General features: G+C 35.2%; 1 protein-coding gene across 1 annotated transcript in view; it reads left to right on the forward strand.

Moving 5' to 3' along the window:
* The first annotated feature begins 9,073 nt into the window (after positions 1 to 9,073).
* LOC125074799 (Kv channel-interacting protein 1) overlaps positions 9,074 to 19,091 on the forward strand; it is a 102,696-nt gene continuing 92,678 nt past the window's right edge. The window contains exon 1 of the mRNA XM_047686226.1: positions 9,074 to 9,479. The gene's annotated coding sequence lies outside the window, so the exon portion shown is untranslated. The remainder of the gene's footprint in view (positions 9,480 to 19,091) is intronic.

Genomic DNA, 19,091 nt, shown 5'->3' on the forward strand with positions numbered 1-19,091 from the left:
CTAAAAAACCAGCGGTATCCACGTCCCCGACTCTTCAGGAACACGGGATCGCCTGCGCATGCTACCGTGACGCCCCGACTGTAGGCCTTTGCTTCCAAGCTAGAGGAGTTTCCGAGGCACAAAGAAGGTTCCGGAGTACGCATAACACCGACGCAATTTCTCGGTCCTCTTCGGCGGATTTTTGACATACCAAATTTTTAAAAAAAATATAGTTAGACATATATATATCTAAATTAATATACTTTTTTGTAAAGCGTGTAGAATGTCTTACAACGTTCACAGCTTTTTTGTCATTAGACAATAGAAACCGCAACCCTACGTTTTAAATCTGTAATATCTTCGAAAATATTCATTTAAATTACATGCTGCAAAGGGCCATATTGATCTATATTAAATGCACAATGTATTTAAGGCAATTAATTGGAAAAGGATTAATGCTGTATTGAATAAAATCGCTTCGAATATAAGCCATTATTTCTCGTAAAAAGTATAGGATATAACATGGTTGTTGTGGGCTATCCTTAAGAGATAGATATATACCATCGCGGACTTTTTTGGAGACCGTTTTAAGGTCTACAATACTGTAGTACATTATTTTGATCTATCTCGTAAGATTCAACCAGCGTATGCAATGTGCTCTACTATATTGTGTATGCATTATACATATAAACCTTCATCTTAAATCAATCTATCTATTTAAAAAAACCGCATCAAAATCCGTTGTGTAATTTTAAAGATCTAAGCATACATAGGGACAGACAGCGGTAAGCGAGTTTGTTTTATAGTACTCGTATGTAATGATTTTAATTGAATACGCCCAAGACTAAACGCATGTTCCGACAGATACATCATTACATGGCCGTTTCAAAGATCTCTGTTCTTCATGTCAGTGTGCATTTTATTTAAATGTATTTTTAGTGTAGGATGTTTTATAAGTTCATTTGTTAATTAGTTTGTTGGTGAATAAAACCGTCGTTTTTAAATATATACAAATTGACTTATGAACAGGTTTTATTTATGATATTATTCAATTTTAAATGGTCCGCTCGAGGTTCTGATTCCGTTAACGTGCAATCAACATTGTATAAACACGACAAGAAAGGATGAGCGTATGACGTCAAATATCGGACTCCGCAATGACAATATAACGAGAAATAAAAATGAACGATTAATAAAATTAATAAATTATTGAAACTCCTTTACATTAACTGTTTATAATTATCATTCTTTTAATTCTTTATATATATTTTTAATAAATTTAATGTAATCTTACCGCCTAATGCGTCAATACCTTGTACAGCCTATTCCAATTGAAGCAGGAAAAAAGATAAACAAACCATAGATTTGCGTATTTCACGCGATTCGCTAATAACTCAGCTATATTGTGCACTACTAGGAGTTTATGATTAATTACTTTATTCATTACATTTAACTGCTTATTTCCACTTTAATTTTACTACCAAAATTCCGGTAACAGTTTCGTTGAAGTTCAAAACGCCATTGTTTCGCAAATCCATAGTGAATATCATAGAGTAATCAAGCCCTCGACCAATGAGATCGCGTCAATTTGCTGTCAAATGTTGTTTATTTGGCTTTTCTCCTGTTATGGTCTATACATATATTTAGGGAATAGAGTATAACGTAATCGATTAAAAAACTTTGGGTTTACTTTTTGGCGCGAAGTTTGGGTCCTTCGGACATTCTATTTCTGAGTCATGTTGTAGTAATCTATCTATACTCTTTAATAAGTAATTTTCTCTTCTGGCCGGTGAGTAGTAATTATATTACTCTATATACTTACAAATATTTTATACTAAATTAAATCAGTTTTTTATCGGAATTCGAAATTTCTGTTGTGTTTTCGTTGCTTACCTATAGAAGTGCTGGTTCTTTGGCTCCGTATCCTCTAAATTCGGCCCTGGAGAAATAGAATATTAATTATTTTGAGACAATACGAATCAGCAAGTGAAAAAGAAGATAGCGCGGTCAAATTGGATTTTAATTTTGTACAAATTTCATTAACACCAAATAACCACGAATTCAGTAATAATTTATATTTATTTCAGGATTCTGTTCAGGACGAGTAATTCGCAAAATCTGATACAGATTACTCTCGACTGAAAGAATTCTCGAGACAACGAGACGTATAAATTATTAAATTTCTTGCGTCACTTACCACCCGGGACCTATTTACAGGTCCACGTACCTACGTTCAGAAAAACGTGCTTAATGTGTACTTGGTGCTCTAGGAAACCTGCATTTCTCAAGGCTATTTCAAATAAAAAAAATGTTAGGAAACCAATAATTGTTACGTTTGAGATAAAAAAAAAAACGGTCTTGTTTTCGTCGGTTCTTCTCAGGCTCGCGGTGTTTATTTCCGAATCGGTTGTTTTGAGTATCAATAAGCAAGTGTAACGCGTCTGATATTGAATAAAGATTTTGACTTCGTCACGTGTGTCACGTAAGTTCTAAGCCTCCTTAAGGGGTGAGGGATTCGCCCAGCAGTGATACATCGACGTCACATTTTTTACTTTATTGTTAATAGTACTTCCGATTCAACGATCTTTTAAACTAGAGTTCGTCCATTGGTCGAAATTACTAATATATACACTATACTAATATATAATAATTACATTGGTTAATTTCTTTCTAATACAATGAAGGTCGTTAAGACGAATTAAAAAAAATACAAGTAACACAGGAGAAAATGTACTGAATTGTTTCGTCTTTGAGGGTTTGTAAACCGTTGCTAAAATCTTAAAAAAAAGAATTTAACAGTTTCTCAGTAACCTCAACTTACCGACGGTAAGTGCGCAATAAATAAAAGTTAGTACCCCGTAAGTACTTTGAGCACGATTTGATATCCAAATACTTCACATAAATAACCTATACACGCGAATATTTCCATGCTAATTAAAATCAAGAGCCGAGATGGCCCAGTGGTTAGAACGCGTGCATCCTAACCGATGATTTCGGGTTCAAACCCAGGCACCACTGAATTTTCATGTGCTTAATTTGTGTTTATAATTCATCTCGTGCTCGGCGGTGAAGGAAAACATCGTGAGGAAACCTGCATGTGTCTAATTTCAACGAAATTCTGCCACATGTGTATTCCGCCAACCCGCATTGGAGCAGCGTGGTGGAATATGCTCCAAACCTTCTCCTCAAAGGGAGAGGAGGCCTTTAGCCCAGCAGTGGGAAAATTTACAGGCTGCTAACGCTAATAATATGATCAAAATCAAAAACAAAATCAAAATATTGTTTATTCAAGTAGGCTCATAAAAGCCTTTGAATCGTCATGTCACAGTTTTGAACTAAATGTAAAAAAAGTAGATCACAACCTATGTCTGTACTATAGTCATAAATAAGATTGTAAACGTCCTACACGGGCTCTGATGGGGTTATCCCTTAAGCAGGATAGGTAACTGTCTAGGGGCACTACTACCTGGTTGATCTAGTGGCTTTATAGAAGTACAAAGATCTCGAAGGGGACATAACCATTTTTTGTCCTCAAATTTAACAATTATTGGTTTCCTAACATTAACAAATGTATTATTATTTTTTATTTTAAATATGCAGGTGAGTTACACATTAAGCACGTTTTTCAGAATGTAGGTGGATTGACCTGTAAATGGGCCCCTGGTGGTAAGTGGGGCGCTGGGTAAAGCTATGCCTTCATTTCTTATTCCTGGGAACGAATATTCTACCGAAAATAACTGGCATGTTAAACGTCTATTGATTATCGAAATCGTTTGTAAATGAAGAAAAACCTAATAATAATAAAATAAATATATATATAGAATAAAATAAATGAAATAATGGAGTTTTTGTTAGTAATATAATTAAATTTATATTAATGAAATAATATATAGGGAGGGAGTAAAGTGATTGAGAGGTTGCATGCTGGGAGAGCGTCATACTGTTCGTCGTCACGGAATACGAGTCTAACGCCCGAGACATTAGACATCACAATAATATCTGTGAAATATTTTTATAATGCTTTTCATCAAACATTTCACTAAGCTTCTCTAGTTTTGTGATAGAATAAATACATTTTTCTTTCACGCTGGGAATACGCTTTACGTGTTTCCTCTCATATGAAGTATGTGGAACTTGCCGGTGCCCAGGACGCCGCGCCGGCGTGGACGTCGCAGGAGGGTGATACCTCCCGCCACGCTATCAGAATAGCGATATTAGCTCAGCTTAAAGCTATTGAACATATATAAATACAAATGAAGCCCTCTAAGCTTTCAAGTATTTAAAAGAGAGCTTTTTGACAGTTTTTTATTATTATGAAAATCTAAAATTATTACAACTCTTTAAACTCTAATGCTTGCATGATCAGCAAGCTCTAGAAGAAGCTATAGAAGCTATAGAAGTGTATACATATATACATATATATATATACATATATATATATGTCGGAGTAGCAGGATGCCGAACAGTTGTATTCGGGATTGATCCGACATTTGGAAGACTATGTGGGCGTGCAATGGAGATATTCACAAAATAAAACGTATTTAATATCGTCTAATCACTGTATTAATTGATTCAATAATCGTACACCACAATAATATCAAAGGATTACAATAATTCATCTCGATTAAGAGCAAATGGGTTTGGAAGCAACCATCGCCTTCGAGAAGCTTGTCAAAACATAACGACTCGCGTTGCCATGGCACTTACAACTCCATTCGGGGTGACCCGCTCTTAAATGTAAATATGCCATCAAACATTATTGCCAACTATTCGATTCATTAATTATCCAAATCAACAACTAAAGTAACCACGCTCCGATACGGCCATCCTGCACTATCACACGTCCTCGTGTGTTTCGTTGCTGTAAACCTCCTCGTCTGTAAACAATGAAACAACAAATGTACACATCATAACACGCTTGGCCATTCTGACCACCACACGATGAATATTATAGCCGTCCATGCTATCTCAATAGCATAATATTCTCTAGCAGCATAACTTTACAAGGTAAGCGACCAGCAAGACCACCAAGGTCTATTTACGCCACTAAGTCAATCTCATGCCACCAAGGCTGTCATTTGCCACCAAGGCTGTCATTTGCCACCAAGGCCAATTTTGCCACCAAGTCAATCACTTGCCACCAAGGCCATCATTTGCCACCAAGGCCAATTTTGTCACCAAGTCAATCTCTAGTAGGGTCACTATGCTATGCTTCCTCTTACCAAGTAATTTGTTAACACCGAAATCAAAACAAAATGAAAACTGCCCACCGTTATCAATAAAGAATAAGCCTACAGTTGGCTTCATCGTGCATACATCCACTCGACGTTCCACAACCGACTCGCTTGTTTTGTTTTTCCTTCTTCGCACAACGCGTCGATATGTGGCTTCGCTCGCCGCAGGAAAAACACGTCAGCGGGGATGTTTTCTTCGAGACGTCCATTGTATTTCTTGCTTGCTTGAGCTTTGGCGTTGTTAACCTGCTGAGTGAGCCTTCGTGGTCTGATATGTGTTCTGATCCCACTTCTGATGTCGGAGAAGCAGGATGCCGAACAGTTGTGTTCGGGATTGATCCGACATTTGGAAGACTATGTGGGCGTGCAATGGAGATATTCACAAAATAAAACGTATTTAATATCGTCTAATCACTGTATTAATTGATACAATAATCGTACACCACAATAATATCAAAAGATTACAATAATTCATCTCGATTAAGAGCAAATGGGTTTGGAAGCAACCATCGCCTTCGAGAAGCTTGTCAAAACATAACGACTCGCGTTGCCATGGCACTTACAACTCCATTCGGGGTGACCCGCTCTTAAAAGTAAATCAGCCATCAAACATTATTGCCAACTATTCGATTCATTAATTATCCAAATCAACAACTAAAGTAACCACGCTCCGATATATATATATATATATATATATATATATATATATATATATAATGCTATAATATATTTATTTTCGCCAGTAGTGAAATATCAACAGCAACGACAATGTTTAGATTTTTTTTTAATTAACTAATATTTATAATTTATTATTGATATATAACTGTAGTCACTAACAGAGCCGTCTCAATCTATGTTGGGGCCCTTGGGCATCCATGAATTTGGGGCCCTTTTGGTAGATATTTATTACCATGTACAAATAATTTGCTTTTGGCCAGGCTTTAAGTATAGTTTCAAAAAAACGATGCGGTAATTTTCGTATATTCATAGGAATCTAGGCCCTCTCAGGATGGGGGCCCTGGGCACGTGCCTCTTGTGCCCTTTGGTAAAGACGGTAATGGTCACTGATTACTTTAGATGTTAAACAGCAAACTAAAAAAAAAATAACAATAATTTTATGAAGAATCACTAAATTACGAATTTAACAAAAATTTTTCAAGACACGAAAGGCGACAAAAAACATTTATAGATTTTATAGATATAGTTTTTACAGACAGACAGATAAAAACTACCATAGCAAGACAAGAGAAGACAACAGAAGTCAATACAAGACTATTTGTTAAGGCGTAAAACAACCCGGTTGAAAGCAAGCATGTTTTAACGAGATAACTCCTGATGTCTTAAATATAAAGGAGTTAATAATAATAATATATTATATTATTAATAAGATGTGAACGATATTATTAATAACTGCTACAGTGTCAAACTGTGATGCAGTTATTAACGTAATTTGTCACCACCGCCCATAGACAATGTCGCTGTAAGAAATATTAACCATTCCTTAAATCACCAATGCACCACCAACGTTGGGAACTAAGATGTAATGTCTCTTGTGCCCGTAGTTACACTGGCTCACTCATCCTTCAAACCGGAACACAACAATACTGAGTTATACTGGGTTACTATTTGGCGGTAGAATATCTGATGAGTGGGTGGTAACTACCCAGACGGGCTTGCACAAAGCCCTACCAAGAGACACCAAGAACATTTTAGTGGCACAAATTAATTAAAAAAAATAAAAATTTACAATAGAATTAAAATTACTAGATTAAAAATTAAACCATAACAAACAAATTAAAAAAAACAGTAACATCTGATTTAGACAAAATTCTAAGAATGAAATTATATTACAATTAGTGTATGTACTTAAATTAATAAGTTACATAAATAATTAATAAAATAAAATAATTTTTATTAAAAAAAATATTATATACATAATAACCAAATTTGCTCTGTTTTTTTTTTATGAATAATATTATTATTATTAATTTTTATAAATGTTCTGTGCTCTTAAATCTAATTTAATAAATATGACCGCAAAAGTTTTTGTTTCTGAAGCGGAGTATAATAAACAAAATGTGTCCGTAGTCGTTGGGCCTTCCTATCCTTTGACATCACATCAAATATTCTATCAATAAAAAAACATATTTGTATGTCCGATGTCTATGCTTTAATAGACAATTCATCATAAAAAAAAAATTATAAGTATTAAAATTATAATTATTAGTCACAAAAAAACAGTATAATTATAGTGCGAATTTTGTATATATAAACTAACGATCCGCCCCGGCTTCGCACGGATGCAATGCTCATACTAAATAAATATACTACAAGAATACTAGAATGTCTTTACATACACGTTTTTTCAGTCAGTACAGGGCCCTTTATATTAATATTAAATGCACAATGTATTTAAAGTATACTTCTTATATACTTCTTCTTCTTCTTCCTAGTCGTTTCCTCATTACTGAGGGTCGTGACCACCATGCGCGTGGCTCTTCTTGTACACTTCGCACCATTTCCTCCAGGCATTCTGTAGACGCCTTTACTGTATCTATCCACCGGGACGGCGCGTTTCCTCTACCTCTCTTCCCATCCACGTGGCCAACCATTATAAGTTTTTCCAAGCTGTCCTCCTGCCTAGCCACATGGCCAAAGAAAAGAAGCACCCGTTAAGTAGTAATGGTGGAGAGACGTGCCTTAATCTGAAGCTGGTTTAGGATGGATTCGTTTGTGCGGCGAGCTGTCCACTTAATACCTAGCATTTTCCGCCAGCACCACATTTTGAACGCGTCAATCCGTTCCCTTGTTCTTGCTTTCAGGGTCCACGTTTCAGAGGCAATTAAAAACTAATCCCGCGATTGTTCCATATCTTCTCCAACCTTTTGACCTAGACCTAGACCTAGACCTAGTAGAAGAGCTAGTCACACTACTTCTTACATATATACTACGCCTTAAAAATATGCTATGACTTAAAAAAATCGAGCAAACATACTCCTTAAAGATCACCTGCCCACCTTCCGGTGTTGCAGTCCAAACCTGTGGTGGTTACTTTCAAAATCAGCGGATTTCCAAAGTTTACTATTCCATAAAATGCTTGGTCTCACAGAAGAGTAGCTGGAAACAAAAATTGACTCAATCCTCTATTTATGTTAATATTAACACGAATACAAGTCAGCTCTACTTGGTCTTACAGCCATAAAAGATTTTCTGAAAACAGTAGGTACGGTTCCTGTATCCGTAATGGGAACAGGATAAACGAACCATTGTGCAGTCATTAATTTATATAACCCCAGGTAGTATATAAAATTTTTACATTGAAAAACAAATATATAAATGCATAATATTTTGGGTCAGTGACCTTTATAGGCGGAAGTACCCAAAATTCAACACAATCTGATAAAAGGAATGAAAGCGGACAAGAATACAATCATTTTTATATATAAACATTATGGGCGTTACTTGTGGTTATATTGTTAATATTTATTTATAAAAAGATGTGTGTTATGTTATTTATAATTTAGATTGTATTTATAAACACATATATATCAATCGTGATCTGTTATATGTGTTTAGATTATTTAATAAATTAGAAATCTAAATAGGAGACGGATACGAACGGAACATTCTATTCTAAAAATATCTAACGTAGAATATTAGGCGGAATGGTTGACGATTTTCGTCACGAAAAATGCTAATATTTGTGCTTTTAAATTGTATTGTATGATATTATTTATTTGATCGCGAAACAATAAAGAGAGGAAGCATTATAAAAGCTTTAAGTGCATACTAATCTGTCACTCGCGCATCGATATATTTTAGAGGGCAGCACTTATTGTGTCAGCCCTCAGTTACCGCCCGTGCCCGGGCCGAGACGGACGTGCGCGGGGGACTGTATCGATTTTTCCCGAGCCACAACGAAATCGCACCAAAAAAACCGTACGAACACCTGACGGTGCCTCGTTTTTTAACGCCATGAATAAAAAATACAAAATCCGATGTAAATAACATTATAAATGATACGTAGAGTTGTAAATTCGCCTCCTAAATCCCGGACTATCGTGTACAAGGATCAGAGGGAGAGGTTCGCTCGGAAAAAGGATAGGCAGATACATAAAACGTTTTCGTGTCATAATTAAAATTGTAATTGAAAATCTGTGTTTTTTTTTTTAAATAACGTTCGATTTTCGAAATCGTTAACAGATTATAACGTGGTCAGTGTGTGAGGAGGTTTAAATGTATTGTGCATTTAATAAAATAGATGCTGTAAGTATATATTTAAAATTAATCGAATTTATACGCTTTTTTTTTTTTGCTTTATTTTTATTATTTGAATTAATCAGCTTTATTTATTTGTTGCTGCTTTTTTAATGTTTTGATGTTCTTTATTTTTTTTTATATTTAATAAAATTTAATTGTCTCTGTCTTGATGTTGTTTTTTTTATTAACATTATTAAAATTATTGTATTAATTTAATTAATCCAGAAATTATTAATAGTGCTTTGTTAAATTGTAATTTAATTCACATATTATAGTCTAGTTCTTATTGCGAATGTAGTGAAAAATGCTGTTTTCGGTTTTTTTTAAAAATGCGCTTTTATAAATATAAAATTTATTTACATCTAAAATTATATAAGAGTTTTAAATTAATATATTATTAATTAATATTATATCTCATACTTTAATGAGTTCAATGTCCTGACTTACTGACTATCGTAGATCTTAAGCTATTAAACAGATTTGAATCTAATAGGTAACTTAAGTAAAAAAGTTTTAATTCTCCCACTACTGGCCCCTTCTTAAGCGGCCTATGATTGGAGCATATTCCACCTCTCAAGTCCGGTGTGGTTTGGTTTATCACATGCAGTTTCGTCTCTTAACAGTTATTTTTAACGTGTAGTTGAGTTATGATGCAAAGCGATATTTGATTGCCTTGTTGTTCTAATATTTAGTTTATGATGGCTGCAAATCCAGAGGTTGATTAAGTCAGTAAAAAAATAAGTTTGTCGAAAAGTTCTCGGTAGAGGTGGAATCTAGAATTTCGAGGTGTGTTACTTCTATAAGGAGGTGAGGCTGTTGGTTCGGCGCTTGAACGCTTTCCGGTCGTGTGATTTGCCTTCCCATCGGATTATGAGAGTGAGGGGGAAAAGGAAAGCACATGTTTGCGTGAAAACCTGTGCACTTTAATATTTTTTTATATTATGTTGTATATAGGCGTCAAATGGGTAACCTGATGTTTAAGTGGTCACAACCTCGGGAACTAAATTGTTGTCTGTGGTTACACTGGCTCACTCATCCTACACAACAATGCCAAGTATTGCTGCTTGGCGGCAGAATATTTAATGAGTTTGTGGTACCTACCAAAACGGGCTTGCACGATGCCTTACCACCAAGTATAAGTCCTGCAGAGTTGACAAATCTCCTTAGAGTAAGGTTGCTTTGCATCTATCAGTCAGGAGGACATCAATAGTTATATAGGACACTAGACAAGGATATTATGCCATTTTGATTTTAAAGGTGTGTGCTCTATTTAAGATATTTAAATCATCTGTTCAAATTGTAAATTTATTGAACTTAGCTGTATATAAAATTGTATATATTTGTCTTAGATGCAAGTCTCGTGCAGTAATTGTGTGTGTTTTTTTTTATTTCGCCGTCGAGGACTGGCTAGTATCTAGTGCACAGATAACGCAAAACCTTTTTAATTATGTTTTTATGTACATTTTTATATACATAATTATATAATAATGAATAATGTCGTCCGTACGACGCAAAATGTATACGTATTAAAAATATTTTGTAATTTAATTGCTTGAAAAAGTAGGTTGTATCTTGTGGCTTCTCGCTAGTATTTCTATTCGGAACTAGTGAAATCTTTATATTTTGAAACCTGAAAATGACGATTCAATTTCAAAAAGTGCATATAAGTTGATTATGTAACTCAACTCTACATACAACAAAGTAGGTCGGACGGGCAAGTTAGCCGCCTGTTCATAACCGTCTTTACCATAGGGCACATGGGGCACGTGCCCAGGGCCCCCGTCCTGAGAGGGCCCCGAAGAACCAACAGGTTACCAAATTAAACCAAAAAATATATAGCAAAAGGGCCCCAAATTCGTGGGTGCCCCAGCACAGCTTGAAACGGCTCTGCGCCTGATGGTAAATGGGTACCATAAAAACTGACGTAAGAAATATTAAGCATTCCTGAAACAACTGATGCGTCACTAACCTTAAGAATTAAGACGTTATGTCTCCCTTGTGCCTGTAGTTACACTTGAACACTAACCTTTCCAATCGAATAAAGCAATACTAAGAATTGCTGTACAGATTTATGTACCCCACCTGGGTTTGCACAAGACCATATCACCAAGTATCAAAGTCTTACTATCAAATAATATCATGATATATATTTTAATATTAAAATAAAACTCTTCGAAATAACTAGTAACGTACTTATTACCTATAAAACGAGAGCTGTGCCATTTATTTGTAATCCGAAAAGTTCAGTCCAACTTCTATATAACAGTCAAGTCTCGGCCATAGAATACAATAGAATAGCCAAAAAGATAATAATAAAAAAGACTACTATATGACTCAAGTTTTTGTTACTTATTACTTATATTTACTTACACATTGTGACGACATACATAGTATTAGTTCATCTTATATTGGTTTGAAAGCTGTGACGGCAGCACATCGCCTTTTTTATTATACTTCATATTTGGCATGATGACGAAATCATTTTTCTGTATAATAACATTTTTTTTTAATTTCTATAATGTATTATAAAATATAAAAAAAAGATATCAGTCAGTACAGGGTACTCAAATAATTGTGACGTAATTCGGTCTTTGAGTATTGGCTAGGCTCATACCTGGATCCGTCTCTGAATAATATACGGTTCAGTATCTCATGATACACGCTAAAAAGCTTTACGCCGTCCAATCGATTTCAACGCAGATTTCCAGGGTCCAAATAACAAGAACTGTTGAAAAACGACAGTGATAGTTTAAAATATGTGTGTATAAAACATTATATTCAATTTTAACAAAGCTGACTGCAATTATTTCTTAACATCCAAATGGGATAAAGCGGAAAGCCAACCAAACATTAAAATAATTTTCTTGAACGGTTTATATAAAAGGGATCGCTGTGGTATCAAAAATCAACAGTTTTAGGTGTATTTTGTCCGGATAAAGTGTCTATTTACTATCCTAGACTATAATCTATATCTAAGCTAAATTTCATTAAAATCCGTTCAGCCGTGATATCAGTAATATCACTGGCGTAGTGACGTCGACAGTAATCTGTTAATATCAAATTTATTCATCACTATTCAACTGATTGAAGCTTATTGTAAGAGTATTCTGGTATACATTAGCGATGTAATAGGCTCAGCGAAGCCCTGGCATTACAGGCACGAGGGACGAAACAGATTAAGCGTCACGGATGGCCGCACATTAGCGATTTGGGGTTTGTTTAATGTTCCAAACTTTGGTGATTTGCATGGGAATGGCGAACTGCAAGCGCGGTGAGATTTTTGTTTACAGGAAGGGGAAGTGACGAATTAGAACAAATGCAAATGGTCTCCTTCGTCTATAGACTTGGTAATCATATTTTTAATATATATATTGGATTATTGACATAGTTGTCGCGCGCTGGCAAACTGGCCACCTGATGGTAAGTTGTTACCACTGCTCTCTATAGAAAATATTAATAGTTTCTCATATTACCAATGCGTCACGAGCTTACTCTGGGTCACTCTTCCTTCAAACTGGAACACAGTAATACTCACTGTTTGGCAGTAGAATATCTTATGAGCGGATGATTCCTACCTACATAGGCTTGCACGAACAAGTCTAAGATTTAAATGCGTAGTATTTATTTAACATAGAATCTTATTTTTTGTTTATCAAGTCTACGTCAGAATTCGCGGTTTCATCCGCATCCTTGATGTACGAAAATTTACAACAGCGTGATTTTAAGGCATTTTCTGTCAATCGATACGACTTAGAAAGCTTCAAGAAAAGAGTCTACACATTTCTCAAAAGCCGCAAACGCCTGTAAGCCCCCCAGTGTTGCTGATGTCCATGGGTGGTAGTCGATTTTAGTTGATTCATCAGGTGAACCTCCTGCTCGTTTGCCACCTATAGAACAGAAAAAATACGGAAAAGAACCGGCGGAAGTAGTACGACACGTAGGCAGTAGCACGTGTTTTGTTTGATAGTCAATTTTATAAGTATAAGACCTCGTAATCAGATTACAAAACAAAAGGTAGACGGATCTAGCGAAAAATTATAGTGGAACAAAAAAAACGAAAACGGATTCCCGATCGTGTGAAATGACCCTTTTGTTCATCAATCTCTACATAGTGTAAATCAAAGTCGCTTCCCGTTGTCTGTACGCTTAGATCTTTTAAACTACGCAACGTATTTAAATGTGGTTTTCGTCAATAAACATAGACATTTAAAAGAGTGGTTTGTATGTATAATACATGCATAAATAACAGTACCCTGTATTGTCGTGTTCCGGTTAGAAGGGTGAGTGAGCCAGTGTAATTATAAGCACAAGGGACATAACATCATAGTTCCCAAGGTTGGTGGCGCATAGGTGATGTAAGGAATGGTTAATATTTCATACAGCACCATTGTCTATGGGCGGTTGATCACTTAACATCACGTGGCCCATAAGCTCGTCCGCCAATCAATACCTTAAAAAAAGAAGCATATTGTACGTACGAGAGAAAAGCCGAGAATTGCAACTTCACTAGACGGAAAAATGCAAGAATTTTTCATTTTATGTTTGTTTTTCAATCTAAAACGTGTATAAACCCATAACCATAACCCGTGGGTAGCTAAATAATAAGTCTCAGCACTTGACATATTAACAAAAATACACGTCGAAATACGACACTATCTTTAGCGCGTTCACTAGCTAAACCTACGGCTTTACTCGAGAGATTATAAATATATAATATATAAACATTATTATAAAACATACACACAAACATTCAACCGCTTTTTACCATACATCCTAAACAAAGTTCCTTATAACAATCTTCTTATTACCCTGAGTGGTCAAAAAACACTTAATATTATATAAGTTGACGAGAAGTTAAATTATAATGAGTAGTTTATTACTTACTTAAGAAATTTAATTTCTTACACAAAATTCCGCCCCCCCTTCACATCCTTTAGGGATGATGTCCGTGATAAAAACTAACCCATGTCATTCTCTGGGACTCAAATTATATCAAATTTCATCTAAATCGGTTTAAGTGCGAAGACCAAGTCCGGAACTACCATATGGCTTTTTGGGCTTCAGCCCAGGGCCCCGTGTATTCAATGGGGCCCCAGCTAAGTTAAGTCAAAGTCAAAAATAAACGATAATGCGAAAGAATCCATAACTGTATTAAATTAAACAGATCGTATGGTTTGCAGTCCTGCGAGTCCTGCAATTAATCGAACCCATTCAATTAATTTAATTCAAGTCTACGTTCAGATAAGTCTTAGGTGATAGTCCTAAGTAGTGTTAGTCCAGGGCCCCATAAAATTACGGTTCGGCCCTGGAGAAGACGACCTCTTCAGACAGTATTAAGTACAGACCTTTACTTTCGTATTTATAAATATTAGTAGTCTGAGTATACGACGATAAAAGATATACCTAATATTTATTTATAATTAGTTTGTAAGTTATGTTACGCAGCGATGTCAGCATAGTTCGGTTAGCTCAACCGGGAATTTTGAATAAAAAGGTACGTAACGCGTATGTGTATGTCGCAGGGGCAGGATGCCGAACAGTTGGTTTCGGGGATTGATCCGACATTTGGAAGACTATATGGGCGTGCAATGGAGATATTCACAAAATAAAACGTATTTAATATCGTCTAATCACTGTATTAATTGATTCAATAATCGTACACCACAGTAATATCAAAAGATTACAATAATTTATCTCGATTAAGAGCAAATGGGTTTGCAAGCAACCATCGCATTCGAATCGCCTGTCCAAACATAACGACTCGCGTTGCCATAACACTTACAACTCCATTCGGGGTGACCCGCTCTTAAAAGTAAATCAGCCATCAAACATTATTGCCAACTACTCGATTCATTATTTATCCAAATCAACAACCAAAGTAACCACGCTCCGATATGTACGTACACGAGCTCCACAATCGAAGATATTTCACTAATAATTTATATTTTATTTATAAAGGATTATTCATTATTCCGTTGTTTCGTTTGTTTGTATATCATCAGAGCTACATGCCACAAGATAAATAAGGGTTTACGTAAAACGATTATGCCGTAAAACATAACTGTTTTGGTTCAGTAGGCACGATTTTCCGACATCTTCAAATATTACTAACAGTATTTAAAACGGGATATTTACCATGTTTTTTATTTTTATTTGGTGGAGCTCGATATTCGACATTATATCCGAATGTCTTGTTCGTGAACATGGTAAATATCCCGTTTTAAATACTGTTAGTAATAAAAATAACCATGTTAATTTAAAATCTTCAAATATTAAAATGTCAGTCAGTTATGATAAAGATAAACGATCTTTATAGTTTCACAGCGACTTTTTGATTACTAAGTTTCTTGTCGGTTATTTTCGGTAGAATCTACTTTTCGAACCGGTGCATTAGCAGCCTGTAAATGTCCCACTGCTGGGATAAAGGCCTCCTCTCCCTTTGAGGAGAAGGTTTGGAGCATATTCCACTACGCTGCTCCAATGCGGGTTGGCGGAATACACATGTGGCGGAATTTCGTTGAAATTAGACACATGCAGGTTTCCTCACGATGTTTTCCTTCACCGCCGAGCTCGAGATGAATTATAAACACAAATTAAGCACATGAAATTTCAGTGGTCGCGTAAAATCGGTTAAGATGCACGCGTTCTAACCACTGGGGCATCTCGGCTCTTCGAACCGGTGCTAGGTTTACAATCAACACTGTAACATGAGGTATCAAAAGTGCTTCTCAGTCTGATGAGTTTACTTGAATAAAGAATACTTTTTTCTTTTTTTTTTATATTTCGCAAATTCAATTCTTATTACATCTGTAAGAAGTCGGAACGGGCTAGTTAAGAATAAATTAAGGTTTGAAAATAGAATCTGAAATACGAATATGAATAAAACGGGTAATATCGTGAGTTGGAATGGAGTTTCTTTCGCTTCATATTATTATGAATAAACTATTCTATTAAATAACTATTCCAACGTCTGAGAATAATTAAATAACAATGACAAAATTACTATTAAAAATCCTGTGTGAATTAAAACAATGACAAAAAGTAAGTTTAAGTTATATTGAATTAAGGCGTATGAAAGGGACAGATAGAGAGAGAAAGAGAGGGAATGTTCGCCTGGGCATAACGCCCTTTCCTTGCGTGTCGATTTCTGCCAGTTCACTCTAGCAAGTAAAAGAACTTCGTTCTGAAAGTACAATTATTGAATTGTAGGTACGCTTTTTATCATCAATATAGTCTTTTATTGAGATAAATTCTTATTTATCAATTAGTTCTACATGATTATAGCTTAAATTTACTTGGTGGTAGGGCTTTGTGCAAGCCCGTCTGGGTAGGTACCACCCACTCATCAGATATTCTACCGCCAAAAAGCAGTACTCAGAATTGTTGTGTTTCCGTTTGGAGGTGGTCACCACCATCCATAGAAAATGGCGTTGTAAGAAATATTAACCATTCCTTACATCACCAATGCCACCATCGCCACCAACCTTGGAAACTAAGATGTTACCTCCCTTGTGCCTGTAGTTACACAGGCTCATTCAGAGTAGCTGTATAAACTATTGCTGTCTGCTGAAGAATAACTGATGAGATCAGAAGAATGTCATATACAAATTAGGTTTATCTTCGTTATACAAAGTGGAGTAACAGTTAAATTACGACTGCAACACAAAAATTGTGTACAGAAAATTAAATATAATGGTCTTTTTGACTACTAAGTATGAGACAAAGTCGCTTCCCGCTGTCTGTCTGTCCCCATGTATACCTTTAAAACTACGCAACGGATTTTGATATTTGATAAAGTGATTGAAGAGGAAGGTTGATATATAATACATGCATAATATAATAGAGAAACACTGACAAGTTAAACATTGCAAAAGTTGCCTTAACTCTAGAAGATAGATCAAAATAATGTACTATTGTATTGAACACCATAAAAAGTTCTACAGAACCGCGATGGCATATCTATTAGGGATAACCCATAATACCCGTTTTTTTCTTTTACCTTTTAAGAGAAATAATGGCTCATTTACGAAGCGAGTTTAAGCAATACAGCATTAATCTTTATCTAATTAAGTATCTTTAGTACATTGTGCGTTTAATATAGAACAATATGGTCCTAAACAGCATCTAATTTCAATTATATTTTCGAAGATATTACAGATTCAAAATGCAGGGACATATGTATATATATATAACGTTGTATATAAAGGCAAATTAAAGTATATTTAATATCACCTTTGCACCCGTGCAAAACTGGAGTGGGTCGCTAGTTAATTGATATAAGCCAAGATTCGCCATAGTGCCATAAGCCCGATAGAATTTTGGCATTATAGCGAACTTTACGAATAAAATAAAAACTAAAAATACATGATCAAACGTCGATTTTATTATTCAATTACACAAATATTTAATGATTGTTAAGACGATACATATCAATATATTTACAAACGAAATAGATCTTATATCTAATATTATACAAATTATGGCGTCTGTCTGATCGTATAAAAAATTTATCATCAGATCAGGTACAAGTCTTTAAAGTCTAATTTTCCCGTAAAATTAAAGAAAGACCGATATCGTCAGCAGGTATTTTTATGCTTACTAAGGGATGTTGCGCTCAAGATTTAGAGGACCATTATAGATGTTGTCACAGTTTTAAATCTATAAAACCTTAAATAATTGTTTTTTTTCTGGCTAAGATTTTTTTATATAAATAAATAATAAATAAATAAATATTGGACAACATCACATACATTACTCTGATCCCAATGTAAGTAGCTAAAGCACTTGTGTTATGGAAATCAGAAGTAACGACGGTACCACAAACACCCAGACCCAAGACAGCATAGAAAAGTAATGAACTTTTTCTACATCGACTCGGCCGGGAATCGAACCCGGGACCTCGGAGTGGCGTACCCATGAAAACCGGCGTACACACTACTCGACAACGGAGGTCGTCATATCTCGTACTTCTCGATAAATTTAATAAGCTTACTTGGTTGGGTTTTGTGCGTGTGTGTCTGGTTAGTTACCACCACAGCACATTTTCTACTGCCAAACAGCAACAATTGGTATTGTTGTGTTACACAACGGACATAAGTTTTTAATTCCCAATGTTGGTGGCGTATTGGCGATGTAAGGAATTGTTTATATTTCGTACCACGCCAATGTTTGTGGTGCATTGTTGCTAGTTATTATCAAGTAACCTATTTTCCAGTCTGTCTAGGTATATTATAGAGAAAAAGTTCTAATACTCGATGAGCATTTCTTTTAAATATATATTGGACAACATCACATACATTACTCTGATTATTAAGTAGATAAAACACTTGTGTTATTGAAAATCAGAAGTAACGACGGTACCACAAACACCCAGACCCAACATAGAAAACTAATGAACTTTTTCTACATTGACTCGACCGGGAATCGAACCCGAGCGGTGTATCCATGAAAACCAGTGTACACACTACTCGACCACGGAGGTCTAAGTATTTTGACCATGAGAACCGTAACAGTTTTTTGTTCTATTTTTTTATTATTTTATTCATTTTGCAAAAAAATTACATATTTATTTATTCGGTACTAGCAACACTGTCTACTAAAAAAGTCACAATCTTTCTA

The sequence above is a fragment of the Vanessa atalanta genome, chromosome 28 (assembly GCF_905147765.1).
Source record: "Vanessa atalanta chromosome 28, ilVanAtal1.2, whole genome shotgun sequence".
NCBI lineage: Eukaryota > Metazoa > Arthropoda > Insecta > Lepidoptera > Nymphalidae > Vanessa > Vanessa atalanta.